Source organism: Phyllostomus hastatus, unplaced genomic scaffold (genome assembly GCF_019186645.2).
Source record: "Phyllostomus hastatus isolate PE091 unplaced genomic scaffold, TTU_PhHast_1.1 phas_contig_1, whole genome shotgun sequence".
Lineage (NCBI taxonomy): Eukaryota > Metazoa > Chordata > Mammalia > Chiroptera > Phyllostomidae > Phyllostomus > Phyllostomus hastatus.
The window spans coordinates 39,619,246-39,642,018 of NW_025333498.1; the positions used below are offsets into that span (position 1 = coordinate 39,619,246).

Here is a 22,773-nt window from a genome sequence, read left to right on the forward strand (position 1 = left end):
GAAAATATAAAAAAAGAGTAAACATAGAGAAGAAATGTATCAAGTGGAACATTAAAAGGAAGAAAAAGGGATGAAAAAGTAGTACCCAGAAAGATGAGATAAGAAAGCAAGAGAAAGAGATGTCATACATGACAGTGTTTTACAAAGGGAGATAGAAACAGTACTGACTCTTACAGAGACATCAGTAAATTGAAGAACAAAAAAATAAAGGACCACTAGTTGTGGCCATCAAGGAGAATTGATGTCCTTGACAGTAATTTCAGAAGAAGCCAGACTGAAATGTTTGAAGGGTAAATGGTAAATAATAACTTGGAGACCACATAAATAACAGCTCTTTAAAGATATTTGGCTATAAAAAAAAATCAAATAAGGCAGTGTCTAGAGGCAAATGCAGAATCGAGAGAGGATTTTATTTTCTTTTTACCTTCAGATGAAAGATTATAAATTATATCTGTACACTAAGAGGTATGATGCAATAAGGAAGGAAGGTTGAAAATGCAGAAAAAAGTGAAGAAAACTAAATAAATGGACAAAATACTTGTCAGGGTAAGAAGGAAGAAGCTTTAGAGCATGAGATGGATGGGTTAGCCTTTGAGAGGATCGTGGCTGTTCCTTTTTTCTTTTTCTTTGCTTTTTCTCCCTCCCTTTCTCTTTTCTTCATCTATCTATCTATCTATCTATCTATCATCTATCTATCTACCTCTATCTCTAGTCTTTGTCTCTGTTTCTGTTATCTCTTTCTTTTTTTCTTCGAGGCAGGCAAGAAGAAGAAAAAAAGGGCAAGTACAAGCAAAGGAGTTTGTAGAACTGGACACTGGAGGGTAATGGTATTCCCGGCTGAGAGCTTTAATTTCCCTGAAATATAAAGCAAGATTTTAGCATAAAGTGAAAGGGACACGATGAAATGGCTTGACATAGTCCTAATTGAGATTGGAGAGAAATGCATTATAGTTGAATTATCAGGGTTGAGCATCCATTTGAGAGGTTAAAGATCATGGTTATCACGACCTCAGTCTGCCCAGCTATGTGTGTGGTTATTTCCTATAACAAAAGTGTTGGCAGGCACAGAGAAGGCAGATTGATTGAGTTCTTCCTTGGTTGGATTTGTTAAGTAAGAGATATGGCGGAAGAGAGGACCAAGGCAGTTATGGGAGTCATTGGGACAATGAATAACAGAATTTCAGTTGGACAAGAAGAAAGTACAGTCTAGAAGAGGCTCTTGTTGGTAGAAAGAAGTGATAGGACCAATGGTTAGGACCATTAGGGGGATTCTTGCTTCCTGGAAGATATTTACACAAGTGAGCTAGAAGAATAGGAGCTATGATCTATGAATAATTCAAGATTTTGGAGTGGAGTTGTGTCTGGTGATGAGAGTGGCTAGGGAGTTACCATTGGAGTGGTAGAAAAATGGTCACTAACCATGAGAAGATCAAAAATTGGATTTCAGAGCATCCAGGGAGTTGGATGAGTTATTTGCATGGATGTTGAAACCATCTAGAATGGTGACAAAGATTAGGCTGGTGAATAAAAACATCAACACTTCAATAATAGAGATGTTACTTGGAGGCTGTTAGATGACAGAATTCCTCAATGTTGTTTCTAACAAAATAAATGGTTTTCAAATTGTTTTTATATACATTCTTACTTGATTTTTAAAACTTTTAAAGTTTATTTTATTTACTTCAGTTGAATTTATTGGGGTGACACTGCTTAATAAAATTGTATAGGTTGCACCCCTGGCCAGGTACCTCATTTGGTCGTGGAGTCATTCTCTACACCAAAAGGTTGTGAGTTTGACTCCCGGTTAGGGCACATACCTGGCTTGGTGGTTTGATCCCCAGTCAGGCTGCATGCAGAAGAAACCAATCCATGTTCCTGTCCCACATCAATATTTCTCTCTCTCTCTACCTACCCCCGTTTCCTCTCTCTCTAAGAAATGAATAAACATATCCTCGGGTGAGGATTAATTTTTTAAAAAATAAAATAAAATTCTATAGGCTTCAGGTGTGTTTACTGTCCTAAGTCAAATTGCTTTCTGTGACCATTTATCCCCTCTTCACCCTGTTCTACCTCTTCCCATCCCTTCAATCCCCCCACCCCTATGAGTTCTTTTTAATTTGCTTAATCTCTTCACCTTTTCCACCCAGACCCCCCCCCAACAGTTTGTCAGTCTGTTCTTTGTATCTGTTTCTATTTGTTTGTTTATTTTGTTCATTAGATTCCATACATAAATGAAATCATATGGTATTTGTCTTTCTCCACCTGGCTTATTTCACTTAGCATAATGTTCACCAGGTCTATTCATGCTGTTGCAAGGGTAAAATTTTCTTCTTTTTACAACTGAGTAGTATTCCATTGTATAAATGTACCATGACATTTTTATTCACTCATCTACTGATGGGCACTTGGGCTGCTACAACTTTGACAGCGGGCTTTGATACTGTTTTTACTATTTCATAAATAAGAAAAAAAAACTGAGTCTTAGAGAAATTACAAATGCACTAGAAGCAGATATAAAGAGGTGTCATAAAGAGGATCAATTTAGCGTTCTCTGTTTCAAATTAAATTCAAACTTGTGAAATAAATTGGATATTGTTTATTAAATATTTAAAAGCATTTTTAAGGCTTCCTTTCAGTGGCAACTTTCCTAAGTCCAAGTCCTATATTTTAAATCTCTCTATATTCAAATTAATTTTATCTTCATATTTTTTCAGTTTCATGTATTGTGAAAAGGAAGATAAAGTACCAGGCAAAGGAACAATCTGCCTATTCACTCCCTTTTATGACATGGTAAGAGCATTAAAAAAAAACTGTTCTCAGATAAAATTATAAAATTTGAGAATAATCACTATTTAAACTCCACTTCTAAAGAATTATAAATAAGAATAGGAAAAGAATAAATGTGAGTTTATTGTTCTTATTGTATAAAAGTAAATTTTTGTGCTTTTCCAAATAAAGAGTAATATACATGTGTAATATATATAATACTTTTATAATTTAAAATAATCTGTGGAGGAAAGAAATACTATTTTCTCTCTATTTTTAACCATTTTTTTGTTTTCTCTGGCTTCACTACCCTGGATATTCCCACCTGTTTAAGCATGCAAATTAAACAAAACACTTAACTGCACTTTATTGTGCTTCATTTTAACTTAGATCAGAAGAATTTTAATGAAAGCAGTACCAAGGTTTTAGAGGAAACCAAATTTAGGAATGTTTGTAGCAATTTTAACAGGTCAAAATACCTCATATATTATATGCATTTCTTTTTTAAATCTTTTTATTTATTGATTTTACAGAAAGAGAAAGGGGGATAGAGAAAGAGAGAGAGAGAGAGATCTTTTTCCACTCCTTTATGCATTCACTGGTTGCTCCTTGTATGTGCCCTGGCTGGAGATTGAACTCGCAACCTTGGCATATCAAGGATGATGCTCACCCAACCAAACAACCTGACCAGGGTCTATATGCATTTCTTTATGTTCAAAATCAGTTATTACTAGCTACTCTTACAAATAAATGATAATTTTATCCCATTTTTTTCAGGTGGAAAAATATAAAAGTTAAATAGCTAGCCCAGAGTCACAAATTGAATCAGTAGCAGAAGTAGGATTCAAATCCAAACTACTGACTCAAAGCTTAGTCCAATGAGCCATGCTGTTTCTCAAGTGCTGAGTATATTAATTATCCCTCCAAGCAGGAAACACAGCTCTAAATGGAGCATGTCCCATACAGAATACCTGCACAACATAGTAAAAAGACCTACTTCTTTCACTTAAAAAAATACAAAGCTGATAAACTTGCCTTTTTTAAAAAAAGAAAATATATGTTATAAATTTCAAAAGTAATAGAAAATATATGTTATAAAAAATGCTAACTTTTATACTTGTAAAACCAAACAGTGTTTTGATTTTGTTTTTCAATCCTGACATTAGACCTGGAATATACAGAATGGTGAATCTGTGGTGTTAAACAAACATCTACATAACTCAGACACCATTTTCCCCGTGTTGTTTATGCTATTCATAGAAAAAGTAGCATTAAGGAACACTAAGGAAAATTGCAAATTAAAAGTAAGGGGTTGAAATGCAGATGTGAAGTACTGCACAGGAAATTGACTAGACAAAGAACCTACACATGACCCATAGGCATGAGCAATGGTGTGGGGATTGCCTGAGGGACTGGAGAGTGCTGGGTGGAAGGGGGCAAAGGAGGAAAAATTGGGACAACTATAATATCCTAATCAATAAAATATATTTTTAAAAAGTAAATGGTTCAACTCCACTTTGGCTATGATAGATTGACTTGTATTACTTTAGCTTTCCTGTTGAGAACTGCTATTTTAAAATAATATAATCAACTGCTTGAAGTCATTAGAGGAGAACTAAGGGCATCAGTACTAGAGGGACCAAGCTCCCAGAGAGGAGAAAACTGTAATGAATCAAACACCACATTGACCTCAGCTTTTCACATGTGTGTTTGCAGATTCATGGCATGGGTAATAGAGGCCAAGAAGCAAGTGTCAGCCAGGGCTTACAGCAGTCTCACTGGGCTGAGGAGACAGATGTTGGAGTATGAAACTACCAAAGTGATTACTACTTGGGACACAAATACTTGGGTTAAAAGGAGTGAGCCCAAACTTCTATATAACATCTCCTGAAGGCATGTGCTAACTCCTAAACAGTGCAAAGTAAAACTCAGAAAAACTAAGTATGAAGAAGCAGGTTGGATGTTAAAGATCTGAGCAGAGGTTTTGGCAGTTTTGGTGACCTTGGGAGACAGCAATAAAAATTTAGACACCACTAAGATATCAGAGCCCAAGTAAACACCTCAGGATTTCAGAGGAGAACCCAAGGAAGCTATTCTTTAAAAATTAAAGGCTATGTTTTAACAGAAAGAAATAGAAATTGATGAGGATAGAATAGTCTAAAATTTAGCATTGACTGGAGTAGTTTTCCTCCCATATATTATATGACTGGAGCATATTATATCCTTTCTGGGGAAAGCTAATTTCATGTAGAATCCACAGTTTTTCACTCAAGATGTTCAGCATTCCATTAAAAAATAACCAAGTATGTAATAAGCAGAACCAAATTAAAATGCTAGAACTAAAAGTTATAAGAACTAAATAAATTAAAAGACAAGATTGTAATAGATTAAGCACATTAGAGAAAAGAATTGTGGACTGAGAGAGAAGGCTGTAGAAAATATTCAAATTTAAGTATATAGAGTAAGAAGGATGGAAAGCACAGAAAAGAGAATAAGAGCAATGGAAACCAGAGTTTAAAAGTTGGATATATCCGTAATTCAAGTCCCAGAAGGATGGAAAACCATGAATTAAACAAAAGCAACATTTCATATAGTATTGGCAACTAATTTTACAAAACTGATGAAAGACAGCAAATCCAGAATTCAAGAAGCTTCACAAATCACATGAAGGATAAATACAAGGAAAATTACAAGAAGTGCATCATATTAAAAATTCTGTAAAACAACTTAAAAAGAAAATATAAAAGTAATCAAAAGGAAAAAAAGTAATTACTTTCAAAGGTGTGAAAATAAGACGGAAGGCTGACTTTTCAATAGAAACTATGGAATCCAAAAAACAATAGAAAGTCACCTTTAAAGTTCTGAAAGACCATTACTGCCAACCAAGAATTCTATACTCACAAAAAATATCCATCAGAAAGGAATGAAGGATACTTCCTTCATTGGAATAAAAAAATTACATTTTGGACAAACAAAGGCAGAGAGAATTTGTTGTAAGCAGACTTACACTAAAAGAAAGTCTAAATGGATATTTTTAAAGGTTCATAATATCTTTGTTATTTAGGGATGTGTTATTTAATTTCCACATATTAAATTTCTCAATTTTCTTATTGATTCTTAATTTTATTCCATTTTAGGTAAAAAACATATGTTGTGTGATTTAAATTCTTTTAAATTTATTGCAATTTGTTTTTAGGTCTCACATATTGTATATTGAGGACTAATTCTCTAAAATTTGTACTTTTGCCATATGTGGCTACTGAAGTTGACTAACAATTGCAGGAAGATTTCCTTAAATGCCTTCAAACAATATCTGTTCAAGATTTTGCTACGAGGCTCTACCTGTGTTTGTGTTGGGGCATGTCTTTAATGTTTGTAAGTCTGCCTTAGCCTTCACATCCTGCTTGCAGAAGGCCTCAGGTTGTGCTACAAGCAAGGCAGTAGGACCTTCCACAGTCATTCTGGGGCATGCACACAGTTCTGCACATGCAGGTGTCCATCTAGATCCCCAGGAATATGTTGGAGCTTTCCAAAGCCCACTATGGGTATCCCATTTTTCAGATTTTCCTGTTCAGTTTTTTGGCAAGCTTTTTACTTGTTTCTCTACGTTTTATAGCTGTGATTATAAATGATTGTCACTGAATATTTTTTGACAATGCCTTGTGAATAGAGCTCTCCTCACTGAGTAAAGCTGGGTGAGGTAAAATAAATGGAAGTCTTATGAATGGGGCCTTTTGAGGGCATTTCCAGATAGATCAAACAGCAATAATTGACTGAGGGTTTTTTGAGAGCTCCAAACTCATTCTTCCCCCTTTAGTGTCTACTAGGGTGTCTTCACAGCTTCTATGTGTAAGGTTGCTGGTTTTCAAGGCTACTATGGATCTGGGGAGAGTGCACACAAAATAGGCAAAGTTAAATGCCACAAAGCTCATATTTTTGAAAGAAGATTCCATTTTTTTAAGTGACCTTCAGATTGCTGCTAGTCTTTGGTTTATTTCCAGAGTTCAGAAAAGTTTATTTTAACAGTTTTTACCAGTGATCTCATTGCTTTTATAAAAGAGGAAATTTTCAGAGTTCCTTATTCTGTCATTCCAGAAGTGCTTCTGTTTTGGCATTTTCTTAAAGTGAAATAGTATACAGCAGTAAAAATAATAAATAATGCAATCCAATTTATGAATCTCACAGAAATAATATTGGCAAAAGTAGCAAGACACGGAGTACACACTGTATGATTTCATTTTTGTGAACTTCCAAAATAATTTTAAAAAATCTATAGTGATGAAAGTCAGAATAGTAGTTACCTTTGGGGGAGTTAACTGGGATGGGGCATGAGGGAGTAATCTAGAATGTTGGTAATGTTCCATATGTTGACCTGGATGACAACTACACAGATGTATTCATTCACTAACATTCTTTAAGCAATACCCTTTGTGAACTTTATTGTATTAATGTACACTCATAAAAAAACCTAACAAATAAAAGTACATGGTTAACCACAAGTCCATTCTTTAATCTTTGGATACAGAGTCTCTTGCAGAGTTTTATGCAAAGAGTGAAATTTTTCATATTTGTAGTTAAGAGATTTATATATGTGCCACTCAGACATAAGAATGATTTGTTTGTAATATTGTTAGTACTAATAACAGAGTTATATATATCTGCAATGCTCTACAGGTCTTAAACTGCTTTCACATTTATTATCTCATCATCTCCACAACTCTTGAAGATGAAGGTCAAATGTTATATTTTCCAAATGAAAACACTCAGATGTAGAGTCAGAATTTGTGAATAGTAGGGTCAGGATTGATACTTCGTGTTTTACTCTTGGATTATTATGTGTCTTTACCACACTTAACAGTTTCTGAAAAATATTGCTCGTCACCAACTTATCAAAATTAGATGGGTACCCAAGGTTTTAGATCTCTATTAAATCATCCTTAAAATACGATGTTAATCCTTGATTCTATAGGTAATCACAGGTTTCTAGCAATAGACAGAATTCTGAAATTCCTCTTTTAAGTCTCTCTGTGAGATACAACTTACACATTCAACATAAACATCTTTTGATGAGATTTCACAATGCTCACTCATTTCAGTGTCACATACTTTTTATGATATGAAGTCTTCCCATGATTATGCTCTGTCTTTATTTCTGCAGCTTTCCCTGCCTTCTACTGAAATGTAAAACGATTGATCACAATCTATGACTCTTTTCTACATGTTTGAGGAATAATAAAACCCATCTCACAATAGTGATCTTTTCTCTACTTCATTTAGGCATTTCTTCTGCCATTTACTAGGCATTCTCATATTGGTTGAACTTCTCCCTAGCAGAAAAGATCCTTGTCATTTCATCCATACTAGGTGGTTTTATCCTAGAAAACAGTATACTTTGATTAAGACCTGGTCAGTGATCACTATAAAAGCTTTGTTGTTTACTGTTTCTGATGTATCATGATTCCTAGATAATATTCTACAAAGTTTATGTAAATTTCTAACATCTATCTCTTTAATTTAGATGATTTAATCTATGTTTGTCCAAATTAAAGGTCATTAGATTTGTGAAGATGACTTTCAATTCAATCATGTTTTCTTAAGTAATAGGCATGCCAGCTAACCTTGTATCTTTGGCTAGTTTATAAGTTGATTTGCAACATAAATTCTGAAATCACAAGTGAGGTAATAAAGTAGGACCCACAAAGCTGCTATGTATTTGTGGATAGCTACTAGGAAGCCTAAATTTGCTTTTCAGGCAAATAAAGAATAGCACATAAGTGAGAAAGTGTTATTTATAAAGAGAATAAGGGGCTGGGGAAGTGTATTTATGCTTTCGCAATTAAGTTCTAAATGGCTGGTAAAACACCATTCCCAGATCCCAAACAGAAAGCAGCCTAGCTGGATTTTCTCTGTTCCTCATCTTGAGGGAGAAAAATGACCTTCTCAACCATGTAAATATTCAAGGTGTGTGGGGGAGATTTTTCCTCCAAATATCTCCCTGTAGCCTGACACCTTTTCCCCTCTCTGGAACATACCTTTCATATTATATCTACCAAAGTACAGTATACACAATCTGTTCAGTCCCAAAACTGAAGAAATAAAGAGCTTCCCAGACAAGAAAAAGTTAAAGGAGTTTGTAACCAAACCGTATTACAAGAAATGTTAATGGGCCTGCTTTAAAAAGAAGAAGAAAAAACAAAAAAAAATTAAAATAATAAAATGGCAATAAATACATACCCATCAATAATCACTTTAAATGTAAATGGCTTAGGTGTTCCAATCAAAAGACGTAGGGCAGCTGAATGGACAAGAAAACAAGATCCATATATATGCTGCCCCCAAGAGACCAACCTCAGAATGAATGACACACACAGACTAAAAGTAAAACTATGGAAAAAATATTTCATGTAAATTGAAATGACAAAAAAGCTTAAGTAGCAATATTTGTAACTAAACAAAAATAGACCTTAAAGCAAAGGCTAACATAAGATAGAAAGAAGGACACTGCACAATGATAAAGAGAGCAAAAAAGAAGAGGATATGACCCTTGTTAACACACACCCAACATAGGAGCACCTGAATATGTAAAGCAAATCTTGATGGACATAATGGAAGAGACAGTCAGTAATACAGTCATAATGTAGGAGACTTTTACACCCCATTGACATCAATGGAAGGATCTTTTAGAAAGAAAACAAAGAAATGACACACTAGATGAGATAGATTAATAGATAACTTCAAAGTATTCCATCCCAAAGCAGGAAAATAAACATTCTTACAAAGTGTACAGGGAACATTTTCTAGGATAGACCACAAGTTAAGACATAAAACAAGTCTCAGTAAATTTAAGAAGATTGAAATTGTATCAAGCATCCCCTCTGACCGTAACTATATGAAACTAGAAATCAATCACAAGAAAAAAACTGAAAAAGACACAGGGACATGAAGGTTAAATAACATGTTACCAAACAATGAATGTGTTAACAATGAGATTGAGGAAGAAATCAAAAGATACCTTAAACAAGTGAAAATGAGAAAATAACAACCCAAAATCTATGGGACACAGTGACAGGAGTGCCAAGAGAGAAATTCATAGCATTACAGGCCTATCTCAAGGAACAAGAAAAATCTCAAATTAAAAAAAAATCTAACATTATACTTAAAGAACATGAAATTGAACAACAAGCGAAAGAAGAAGAAAGGAAATAAAAAAGATCAGAGAAAAAATGAACAAAATAGAGCTTAAAAATAATGCAAAAAGTCAATGAAACCAAGAGTTAGTTTTTTGAAAAGATAAACATTGACAAGCATTTAATCAGACTCATCGAGAAAAAAAGAGGACCCAAATAAATACAGTCAGAAATGAAAAAGAAGTAAAAACTGACACCACCCCACACACAAAGGATTGTAAGACAATATTACAGATAACTATATGCTAACAAATGGGACAATTTGGATGAAATGGATGATTTCCTAGAAACGTACAATCTTCCAAAACTGAATCAGAAAAAGTAAGAGAATCTGCATAGATAGATTACAACTAGTGAAATTCAAGCAGTCATCAACAAACTCCCAACAAACAAAAGTCCTGGATTGAATGCCTTCACAGATTTTTACCAAACATTCAAAGAATAACTAACACCTATCCTTCTTAAATTATTCCAAAAAATTCAAGAGAAGGGAAGACTCCCAAGTTCATTTTATGAGGCCAGCATTATCCTAATTCTAAAACCAGATAAAGACACCATAAAAAATAATAAAATTACAGGCCAATATTATAGATACTAAAATCCTCAAAAAAAATTTAGTGAACCAAATACAGCAATACAGTCAAAAGATCATAAGGATTTATTCCAGGAATGCAATAAATGTAAAGATAAAATTAAGGATAAAAATCATGTAATCATATCAATAAATGCAGAAAAAGCCTTTGATAAAATCCAGCACCATTAATGGTAAAAACTCTCAGCAACATGGAAATAGAGGGGACATACCTCAATACAATAAAAACCTAGTACGACACACTTACAACCAAAATCACACTCAATGGGCAAAATCTATAAGCATTTCCCTTAAGATTGGGAATAAAACAAGGATGTCCACTTTCATCAGTCTTATTCAACATAGTACTGGAAGCCCTAGCCAAAGTGATCAGACAACAAGAAGAAATTTAAGGCATCCAAATTGGAAAGGAAAGGGTAAAACTGCCATTATTTGAAGATGACATAATACTGTACATAGAGAACCCCAAAGATTCCACAAAAAACTACTAGAGTTGATAAATCAATTCAGTAAAGTAGTAGGATACAAAATAAATAGCCAGATATCAGTTGTATTTTTATACGCCAATAATGAACTATCAGAAAAAGAAGCTAAGAAAACAACTCCATTCACACTTGCTTCAGAAAATTAAAATACTTAGGGATAAAGTTAACCAAAGGTGTGAAAGACCTGTGCTAGGAAAATTGTAAGATACTGAAGAAAGAAACTGAAAGAGATACAAATAAGTGGAAGTTTATTTTGTGTTCATGGATAGGAAAAATTAACACCATTAAAAATATGTTCATACTACCCAAAGCAATCCACAGATTCAACACAATTTCTATGAAGATACCAATGGTATATTTCATAGAGTTAGAACAAATTTTCCAAAAATTAATATGAAAACAGATATGACCCAAAATAGCCACAGCAATTTTGAGAAAGAAGGACAAATTTGGAGGAATCATGCTACCTGACATCAAACTATACTACAAGGTCCTCATAATCAAAACAGCATGGTACTGGCATAAAAAATGACGTATAGGTCAATGGAACAGAATAGAGAGCCCAGAAATAAAGTCACACCTTTTTGGTCAGTTAATATTTGACAAAAGAAGCAAAAACATAAAATGGGGTAAAGATAGTCTATTCAATAAATGGTGTTGGAAAAATTGAACATATGTATGAAAAGAAAGAAACAAGACCACCTTCTTATACCACACATAAGAATAAAATCAAAATTGAATAAAGATTTAAATATTGGACTAAAATTATAAAAATCCTAGAAGAAAACATAGGCAGTAAAGTCTTGGACATTTCTTGTAGCAATATTTTTCTAATATATTGCCTCAGGCAAGAAAAACAAAAGAAAAAAATAAATAAATGGGACTACATCAAACTCAAAAGATTTTGCACAGCAAAGGATACCATCAACAAAATAAAAAGGGAAACCCACTAAATGGGAAAACATATTCACCAATGATATATCTGATAAGAGGTTAATATCCATAATTTATAAAGAACTTCTAAAACTCAACACCAAAAAGACCCCAAAAAATCCAATTAAGAAATGGACAAAGGACCTGAATAGACACTTCTTCACAGAGGACATAAAGATGGCCAATAAACATGTGAAAAGATGCTCAATGTCACTAATTATCAGAGAAATGCAAGTTAAAACCATGATGAAATATCATCTCACACCTGTCAGAATGACTGTTAGCAGCAAACCAACAGACAACACTTAGTGTTGGCAAGGGTGTGGAGAAAAGGGAACCCTTGTGCACTACTGCTAGGAATGCAGATTGGTGCAGCCACTGTGGAAAAAGCCAGCATGGAGTTACCACCCCACCCCCAAATAAAAATGGAAATACCTTATGACCCAGCAATTCCACTTCTGGGAATATATCCCAAGAAACCCAAAACACTAATTCATAAGAATATATGCACTCCTATGTTCAGTGCAGCATTATTTACTGAAGCTCAAGTGCCCTTTAGTAGTTACGTGGCTAAAACAACCATGGTACATTTACCCAATGAAATACTACTCAGCCATAAAAAAGAAGAAAATTTTACCCTTTGTGACAGCATGGATGGACCTGGAAAGCATAATGATATGTGAAGTAAGCCAGTCAGAGAAAACAAGTACCATATGATTTCATTCATATGTAGAATATAATGAACAAAGTAAACTTGTAAACAAAACTCAAAGAGATTCATAGGTAGAGAACAGACTGACAGCTGTCAGAAGAGTGGGAGGTTGTGGAGCTGGGTGAAAAAGGTGACGGATATAAGCAAAAAAGAAAAGCCCAGAACAGCATAGACTCATAGATGCAGACAACAGTATGGTGGTTACAGAAGGAAAAGGGGTAGAAGTAGTAACGACTACAAGGGGCATAAATGGTGATGCAAGGAGACTTGACTTGGGGCAGTGAACCCACAATCCAATATACAGATGATGTATTATATAATTGTACTCCTGAAACATATATAACTTTATTAACCAATGTTATCCTAATAAATTCAATAAAAATATGCACCACAGTAAAAGAGATTGAGTGTTTACTTCCTTTAATTTTTTGCTATGAAAAATTGTTCAAAACATATAAAAATAGAGGAATATTATATTGAGCTCTCAGATATCCATAACTGAATTTCTACAATTATCACAGTCTGCTTATATTAATTTAAAAAGAAATATGGTTACTATATTATATTATCATTACTTCTCAAGTATTATTATTTCCTAGAACCAATCTGTTTTTTTTCTAAATTCAATCTTGAGATGAAGCTAAAAAACAGAGAGGAAAATGAGGGTAAAAAAAGAAAAACAAACCAAATACAATTTTTAATAATAGGAGTGTCACTTTCATATTATCATTACCATATAAGGCAAGTTGCAATGCAAGGTGTGTTATAAATTCTTTATTTTAAAAATGGCTGAAGGGAATTCTAGATTTTTGGGGTTAACTATACTTATATATATGTGTACACACACACACACATCTGCCTCTTTCTCTGTTATGCAGTTGGTCAATATATACAGCAAAAGCAGAGTGGCCTTTTTGGACACCTTTGGCAATCCAATATGGAGTCACTATCAGCCATGACAGTTATGTCAAGTGCTATGCTAAGATCGAGGTGATGGGGTGTTATGGGAACACCTTTAAGAGGGACCCAGAATACCCAAACCACAAGTCTGGACACATGGATAAGGACTCCACCTGGACACCAATATAAGTGGCACCTCCACACCTGTGGGCTTCAAGAACTCAGAGCTCTGACCACCCAATGCTGGAGCTTGGCTATACCATGCACACACAGAGCCCTGCCTGACTTCTACTCCACCAGAATGTGCTGGCACTTCAGCTGCTTGGCTTGAGACCAAGGCACACCTCTCCACCTGCAGACACCACCAGGACTTCGTGTCAGATGCTTGCTCTGCTCACTTCTATCGTGTAAGTATCTGGCTCTATTGGCATATTGGGGATGTCTCCCCTAATAAACCTGGCATTGTGAAAACACACAAAAATATAGAAATGTCTCCTTTTGGTGATGTTCCCTTGCTCACAACAGTCTTCCACTGGCTTCTAGTAGCTCTTCATGGTAGGGAGATTAGTGTTTATCTATGGTATTAGTTTTTCAGTTTGTCATTTATCTTTTGACTTTGTTTACAGTTTTATATGTTGTTGAATGTCTTTTCTTTATGAATTCTAGATTCTGAGTCATAATGACCCTCTTCACTGCATTGAAAAGGAACTTCCCATGCTATCTTCTATTACTTTTCATATGCTCTCATTATTTTATATGTACATCTTTGATTCATTTGAAATTTACCCTGGTTTTAGTGGAACATAGTATGAGTTACAAATCCAACATCTTTTTCCTTTGCTATTCCATCACAATTTATTGACATGTTTATCTTTTCCACACTGGTTTGAAATGTTATATTTTCATATATTAAGTTGCAGTATGCATTTTGAAGTATTTCTGGACTTCCTATAATATTTATTGGTCAGTTTGTCGAATAATGAACCAATACCACACTATTTAAGTGTTCAGGTTTTTATGTGTTAATATCTAACAGTACAGCTTCCCCTCACTGACCTTTTCTTCCCAAGTCCTTTTAACCTATTTTTGATTATTTTTTTTCCATACAAACTTTTTGACCACTTTGCCTAGTTTCAAAAACCCACTGCCAGTGTTTTTCTTATTGGGCTCATCTTGAAGTTATAAATTAACTTAGAAAGAATTGACATCTTTTTATGTTAACTCTATCAACTAAGTACATCTTCCCTTTGTACAAAATTTCTTGTGTGTTTTCAAGTGTGTTTTTATATTTCTTACTATTCCTTGTGCCTTTAATATTCTTTTTCTATTTAAATTAGTACTTTCTTCCATTATATAGTCATACTATTTGTTGTTTGTCTTTTGTATGTTAACTTTGTGTTCCACTACTTTGCTAAGTAGCTTTTAAATTGAGTCTCTTGTGTTTTCTAGGTTTATAATTACAATATCTGGCAGGAAGAATCCTAATGGCTGCTGTGGAGAAGAAGAAATTGTGCTTTTCAGTTTAGTGGATGAAAGTTCCTTCTGACAAATCTCAGGAAGGACAAGTATGTGCATATGATGGACCCTGTTGTTCTCTAGACCAGATCAGGTAATACCCAGTGTTCAAAGGCTGTGAAATCATTTTAGGAGGGATATACTGAAATGAGGATTGTTTTAAAATAGATAATTCATTATCATCTTAGTCTCAACCATCATCATTTTTATCATATCCTACATTTATATAGCACTCCGTGTTAAAAAAACTGATACAAAAATTTACCACCTATTTATTATTGCCATTATTATTTCTTAAAATATCTCTAGGATTCATGTAAGGTTCAGTAAGTTTAACTCTAATACAATGTAGTAAAGAAAAAGTGCAGTTTTGTGAAATTACCCATCAGTCTTGAAGTTGAATTTGTGTTTTTGTGTTTAAGTAGCCTAAATGAGTAGCTTTGTGTTGTGATGAGCACAGCAAATCCTGCTTGCTGAAGTTACTAAACCTCCTCACCTAACAATGATCTACTTTGTTGATCTTTAGGGCATGGTGTCTCATCTGTTTAGTTTGGCCTTTTATTTGACTTTCATTGACTTTGCAGCCAAGCCTGTTTTCTTTGTTTGATATGTTAGCTCAAATATGTAGGTGAACTCAGCCATTTAGTGATGGGCATGTAACTTTTAAAAATAACACATATTGGATTTGATGGGAGAAAACAATTTTCCCTAGCAAATGTTTGACTTTTGAGTAATACCTTGCTGGCTTAATTAGAGGGATTGTCTAACTGTCTTTTGTTAAGAGACACAAACTTCTGGTTGTTGAATTTCTCCCAGCTTATTCTTCTATACATAGTGCTCAACCTTAGATTAGATAGAGAAAAATTTAACTCTTCTTTAAGTGCTTGCATGGATAGTAGCACCATTTAGTGCTAGTTTCTAGAGAACTGCAGCTCTCATTTAGTACTGAGCTAGCCATTATAATGTGAAATTTGGTGTGTTAAAGAATATTTTCATTTGAGGTACATCACAAGTTGTACCATGTTTTTAACTGTTAGAATAATATAAATATACATATTGGGCAGTATGCCAATGAATATGACAGATGTACAATTGAGAGTCAAAGGATTGGGAATATGTAGATTTATTTAGTACCTATTGGTACTGAAATCCTGATTTGGTCTAGTAAGTTTAACTTTATTGCCTTGTTTCTGGTATGGTTAAATCTGAATATTTCACCTCTCTTCTGCAAATTCTGTAAAGAAAGCCAAAATATAAAATGCTTTTAAAATCCTAAAGAAGTTTTATATAAATTTTAGTTTTCTCTGAGACATTATTTCTGAAATAAAATCAATGAAATCTCAGATCAAATAACATGAAGATCTGAAAACTTAAGGCACTTATTCTGTGTGTTGAGAGACCCTGGCAATTCAAATACTCTCATCAATAGGAGGTTTCTGTTGGCTCCAAATGTGAATTACTTATATAAATGACCCTTTAGAATCTCTTTTTATGTGATAGAGGCCTTAGGCAATCTTAGAAAAGGTGTTATCTTGCTTAATGGGTCTTCTGACTTGCTAACATACTTGAAATATCAATATTCAAAAGTAATTCATGTAACCTCTTTCATTGATGTGGTTTTGAAAACTCTCAGTTACCTATCTGCAAATGCTTCCCAAGAATATTTCCTTGTGTCTAGAAGGTACTATGACTTCTACCTTCTTTTTTTTCTTGGATTATTTTAAAAACAGTGATTTTCAAACATAGTGCATATTTCTGAGAAAAAGATTTGGAGAATAACAGAGGCAGAGCCCAGTTCAGGTTTCTTCACATGGCCAGCAACACAGCAAATGAGAGCCCTCTCTAATTCTTTGTAATTAACCAAATTCAATCTAGAGGACACTTTTTCCCCCTGTAAACTTGGACTACTTTACCAATTTGCTGACCTTTGTAGTGTCCTCATGTAACCTGAACTTTATCATCCTTTTGGATGAACATGGATCAAATATTGCAGTTCTGTCTTAGCTCTTTGGAAAGAGGAAGAGGTGTAATATTCCTGTGGATGTGGGAAGGTGCATTGAAATTCCTTTTATGGTTCTTGCTCTGTTCAGAAGTCATAAAGGGGTTGAACTTCATTTTAGCAACTGCTACTTCAGTAATAGACATAAAAGAGAAGATGAGGTTTTCAGGGCAGTTCTTCTAACTCATAATCTCTTGGTCTAAGTGTGTGTTTCTGCCTTTCTACTCTCTGCTGAGTCTTTTGCTTGGTCTACTCAGTGTTTTATCTTCTAAAAGCTAGAATTTATTGCTCAGTGAAATAAGTCAGTCAGAGAAAAGATCAATACCATATCATTTCATTTATATGTGGACAGTTGTTAGAGGGTAAGGTGTTTGGGGGAGCTGAATGAAAAAGGTGAAGGGATTAAGAAAAAATACTCATTGACAAAGATAATGGTTTGGTGATTACTAGAGGGAAAGAGGGTTGGCTGGAGAAGAGGGTAAGGGGGCGATAAATGGAGATGGAAGGAGACTTGGGGTGGTGAACACAAACATAATATATAGATGATGTTATAGATTGTATACTTATATAGATTGTAAACCTGTATAATTTTATTAATATCATCCCCAATAAAATCAATAAAAATTTAAAAATAAATAACAAAAGCAACTCCAGGTGGTCAGCAAGGTGCAGAGGCTAGAACTTGATAAGGCCTGCAGGTGGCATCACCACATGCACTGGAAGCTGGTGCCAGTTTTGAGACCTTGGGGCTCCTGGCAGAAGCACAACTCCCCAACTTGCCTGTGATTGTGGTGCACTTGAGTCTCACACCAACATTCACATCATGCAGCTGCACCACAGCAAGCACCATGTGGCCTATGTGCACATTCTGAATGCCCCTCAGGACAAGTGCCAGGAGAGGAAAAGTACCAGGAGGTGCTGGAGAAGGGTGACGTTAGAATTCAGATAACACTTCAACCTGCACTGAAGTTTAATGATGGAGGTCATATCAATCATTGAATTTTCTGGAAAAACTTGAGCCCTAATGGTGGTGGAGAACCTAAAGGGCAATTACTGGAATTCATCAAATGTGACTTTGGTTGCTTCACCAAATTTAAAGAGATGTTGACTGCTATTTCTGCTGGTGTTCAAGGCTCAGGTTGGGCTGGATTGGTTTCAGTAATGAACAGGGATGCCTATAGATTGTTGCTTCTTCTAACCAGGATCCCCTGCAAGGAACTTAATACCTTCAGTATAAAAATGTCAGAACCGATTATCTAAAGCTACTTGGAATGTAATCAACTGGGAGAATGTAACCGAAAGATACATGGCTTGCAAAAAGTAAAACATCAGCATTACACTGAATACATAACACTCTTTATAGCTATTTTTGTGGGCATGCAGAGCACTTTAGAATACTAGTAAGCTGCTCTATTGTAGTGTTTCTGAATGTAGTTTATTCAAGTATTTGCTAAACATAATTTAGTGTTATGAATATTTCTTTTTTAAAATATTATATTATTGGGCATCTGTTTGAAAATACTACAAAATGCTTTGTATAATTTAGTATTTTGATTGAACATTTTCTTCAGAGAAAGGAAATACCTAGGAGGTCATAAATGTTATCATAAAGCAATCAAAATAATCATATCCCTATACTATTGGGCCTCTAGGGAAGCCTTTCTGATCCTGTTCTATTGCATTTGTGGAAAAACTAGTCTTTCATCCAAGTTGTTTAACAATAAAATATCAATTTTTCCCCAAGGAAAAAATAATGAAATCTAGGATTTATAATTTTTACATACTTAAAATTGTAGTCAGAAATTTAGTTGTCCTGTTAGGTTTTGGCCAAAATGGAGGCGTAGATAGAAATGCTTCGCTTCCTCACACAACCAAAAGAAGGATAACAACCAATCTAAAAACAAACAACAACCAGAACTGCCAGAAAATTAAACTGCATGGAACTCCAACAACCAAGGTATTAAAGAAACATCCATCCAGACTGGTAGGAGGGGCAGAGGTGGGCAGCTGGGTGGAGAGGACACGCAGCAAGGTGGCTGATGGTGGGTGAGGCTGGGTTGGCTGACCAGGAAGCTGAAGACTCAGAACCTCTGGCTGTGAAGTCCTGTGGGAGTTGTGAAGGCAAGAGAAGCTCCCAGTCTCACAAGAGAGTCTGTTGGAGAGGCCTACGGGATCCTAGAACATACACAAACCCACCCACCTGGGAATCAGCACCTGAACAGGCACAATCTGCGGTAGGAACTGAGGGAGCTGACAGAAAGTAGGGTGAGAGCAGAGGGAGCAGCATTGTTCCCTCTCTGACCCCTCCCCCACATACAGCACCACAATGCAGCAAAGAGGGTTGCCCCACCCTGGCAATACCTAAGGCTCTGCCTCTTATGATGTAACAGGTGGGCTGAGACAAAGAAATATGACCCAAATGAAAACAGATCAAAGCTCCAGAAAAAGAACTAAGTGATGAGGAGATAGACAACCTATCAGATGCAGAGTTCAAAACACTGGTAATCAAGATGTTCACAGAAATGACTGAGTTCAGTATCAAAATGAAGGAAGAAATGAAGGCTATGCAAAGTGAAATAAAGGAAAACATACAGGGAACTAACTGTGAAGGGAAGGAAACTAGGATTCAAATCAACAATTTGGAATAAAAGGAAGAAATAAACATCCAAATGGAACAGAATGAAGAAATAAGAATTCAAAAAAAATGAGGAGAGGCTTAGGATCCTCCGGGACAACTTTAAATGTTCCATTTTCAAATCATAGGGGTTCCAGAAGGAGAAGAGGAAGAACAAGAAATTGAGAACCTATTTGAACAAATAATAAAGGAAAACTTCCCTAATCTGGCAAAGGAAATAGACTTCTAGGAAGTCCAAGAAGCCCAGAGAGTCCCAAAGAAATTGGACCCAAAGAGGAACACACCAAAGCACATCATCATTAAGTTAACCAAGATTAAAGATAAAGAGAGAATCTTAAAAGCAGCAAGAGGAAAGAAGACAGTTACCTACAAAGGAGTTCCCATAAGACTATCAGGTGATTCCTCCAGAGAAACCTTAATAGGCAAGAAGGGGCTGGAAAGAAGTATTTGAAGTAATGAAAGGACCTACATCCGAGATTACTCTATCCAGCAAAACTATCATTTAGAATGGAAGGGCAAATACAGTGCTTCTAAGATAAGGTCAGTTTAAAGGAATTCATTACCAAGTTATTACATGAAATGTTAAACAGACTTACCTAAGAAATAGAAGAAGATAAAAAACTATGAACAGTAAAATGACAACAAATTCACAACTATCAACAACTGAACCCAAAAAACAAAAACAGAAACTAAGCAATTAGAACAGGAGCAGAATCACAGAACTGAATATTGCATGGAGGGTTATCAGTGGGGAGGGGAGGAGGAGAATGGGGGGAAAGGTACAGGGAATAAGAAGAATGATTGGTAGGTACAAAATAGAAAGGGTGAGGTTAAGAATAGTATAGGAAATGGAGAAACCAAAGAACTTATATGTATGACCCATGGACATGAACTAAGAGAGGGGGAATGATGGTGGGGGGGTACAGAGCAGAGGGGGGTAAAGGAGAGAAAAAATTAGGACAACTTTAATAAGCATAATCAATAAAATATACTAAAAAAGAAATTTAGTTGCCCTTTTATTAAAATAAAGACATTATCTTTTTATTGCTGTTATTGGTGGTGATTTCTTTTTAAGTTTAAAGAGGCATGCTTTAGTCACATTATAAGAATGGACTCTTGAGTCAGACATATCAGGGTCTGAGCCCATATTCCTCATGTACTGACTTTTCTTGCTTGCTTAAACTAGTTATATAACACCTTGTTTGTAAGTTGGTTATAATAAGACCAATCACATAGGCTGTACTATGAAAATTCACAAAGATTGTACTTGTAAAGTGCTACCCAAAGCCTAACATGTGTTTAGCACTCCATGCATATGAGTTTATCTTAAATTTATTTGGGGTATTCTAATGCCTATTTATTTTTGTGAAAGGATTTATGCCTACAAAAAGAAGAGTATCTACATTTATTCATTCATCAAATATCTGTTGTCCACTTTTTTTATGCCAGGCACAAGTTTAAGAATTGAGAATATATAGTGAATACAACTGAAGATATTTAACCAATGTTAAATTTATACATGATTTTGCATCCTTATGTGGAAAACAGACAATAAAATGAAATAAATATGTGAAATATATATTATGTCAAATAACAACAACTACTGTTGGGGGGGTTGTTTTGAGCAGGTAACACTAAAGCGAGACTTAAAGGAGGTAATGGAGTGAGCCATGTGGATACCTAGGGGAGGAAAGGGTGGCAGGTACATTAACCTTCAGGCAAGGAGGCCAGTGTGTCCAAAATGGAGTAGGATACATGGCCAAACAGATAGCAGAAGCCATATCATGCAGGGCCTTGAAGGCTGTATATAAGGACCTTGGGTGTCACTCAGAGAGAGTGTGCCACCAACAGAAGAATGACATGATCTAAAATTTGAAAAGAAAGTACTTTGGCCACTCTGTTGAAATAAGAGAATTAGAAGGACCAGGAGAGAGGCAGGGGAGATCAGTCAGTAGGCTGTTGCAATGAATTGCAGTGGCCTGGACCAGAGTGGCCAGTAACAGAGGAAGCAGTGAGAAGGGGTTGGAGTCTGTATACAGTTTGTATATTGGACTGATATGACTTCCTGAAGGATTTTTTCAGTGTGTCTGTGTGTGAGAGTGGTGCAGGGAGAGCTGAGTAAAGGGTGACTCCAAAGTTTTCAGGCTAAGAAACTAGAATTGCTGGCCACTGAGAGAAGAAGACTGGCACATTAACATATTTGGAGTGGAAGTGAAGAGGAGATCAGACATTTGGATTTGAATATATTAAGTCTGAGATTAAATGCTCATTAGACTTAGAAGTGGAAAAATTCTCTAGGCTTATAAAGTCATGAGACTGGATGAAAACTACCAGAAGAGTGTGTATAGTCAAAAGACTTGGTCCTGGGTCCTTTGTAGCATTAAGAAGTGCTAGAGATAAGCAAAAACTCTGATTTTCCAATATGTTCCTCATAGTGAAAGAGTAGTTTGAGGAATATATTTTGAAGAAATTTATCTCTATTCACATTGCTTCCCAATTCAAACCCTAAGAGAATGAGGTAGTTGCTTCCTGAAAATAACAAATATTGCATATCTATTGCTTAAGAAGCATTAATATCTCAAAGTGTTTAGGGAATTTGTACAGACAGTAGACCAAAAAATCGTCTCCACATGAGAGATGCTAAAATCCCTTTCAAAAAAGCCTGGAGCAAGCATCAATAAACTTATAAATGGCTTGTAAATACATCAAAAGTAGAAAAGTGAGGTGATGTACAGGGTTGGGAAATAATGGTCAGTGTTCTTTGGCTGTAGAACCATGTGACTGATTTAGAAATGGCTTAGGAAAGAAACTAACCTTGATCCAAGTTTATGAGAAAGAGAACATCGATTTGTAGGAAAGATAGAATTTAAAAATCAAGAATGGCCTATTAGCCATTGGGTTAATAGAACTAATTGTTTGATGAGTGAGCCATTTCTTCATTATTGTACCACTCAGGATCCCAGGAACAGATGACTTGCTCAAAAGGAGCAATTAAGGACAATTTAATGAAGGAACTATTTATAATGGTGTAGGCGGGGTTAAACCACTA

General features: G+C 35.2%; 1 pseudogene; it reads left to right on the top strand.

The window, feature by feature from the left end:
• Window positions 1-17,815: 17,815 nt before the first annotated feature.
• On the top strand, window positions 17,816-18,413 carry LOC123813533 (annotated as a pseudogene).
• Window positions 18,414-22,773: the final 4,360 nt, after the last annotated feature.